We start from the raw sequence: 777 nt of genomic DNA on the forward strand, positions 1-777 counted from the left end.
TTACCGCTAGCACATCCAACGCGTTTCCTTACGCACAGGTCCAGTGATTAGTTTCCCCTTGTATTTTATAATAAATGCTTTAGGTTAAGTCTTATTTTCAGGTGTGTTGCTGGGAACTGATCTTATGCAGTGTAGATGCATTTTCTATTTTATTTTAAATGTTTGATTGTCGTGAACAGTGCACGGGCAATACTATTAATTACATCGTATCCCCTATGAGCGAAATCACGACGTACATATTTTTATGAGTTTTTGGACTGTGATCAAATTTATTTATTTTCCGACTCGGCCAAACCTTTGATTAGTTGTATGAGTCGTTGGCGACCCTAATCTTAACGTAATAACCAGTAGAAACAGGTTAGTTACAACCTATGGACATCAAACATATCCATGCCCGAGGCAGCAGCGCGGTTCCGGACTGAAGCGCCTAGAACCGCTCGGCCACAGCGGCCGGCCCTCCTTTTGCCCAGCGTAGTACAGCAACTCATAGACTCAGCAACTCGTTGGATGTCCCCAGGAGAAATGCTGATTCGTGGTGTCTCTATAGCCGCCCAGAACTGCGAAAGTGTTCGTGATGCAGTATTTTCTGCCCGAAGTGACCTATCGATTATGTCCCATAAATATTCGATGAGATGCGTGCCGGGAGATTTGGGTGACCGAACCATTCGCTCGAAATGTCCAGAATGTTTTTCAAGCCAATCACGAACAATTACTGCCCGATGACTTGGTGCATCGTCATCCAAAAAATTCCATCGTTGTTCGGAAACATGAAGTCTT

The sequence above is a fragment of the Schistocerca serialis genome, chromosome 10 (genome assembly GCF_023864345.2).
Source record: "Schistocerca serialis cubense isolate TAMUIC-IGC-003099 chromosome 10, iqSchSeri2.2, whole genome shotgun sequence".
Taxonomy (NCBI): domain Eukaryota; kingdom Metazoa; phylum Arthropoda; class Insecta; order Orthoptera; family Acrididae; genus Schistocerca; species Schistocerca serialis.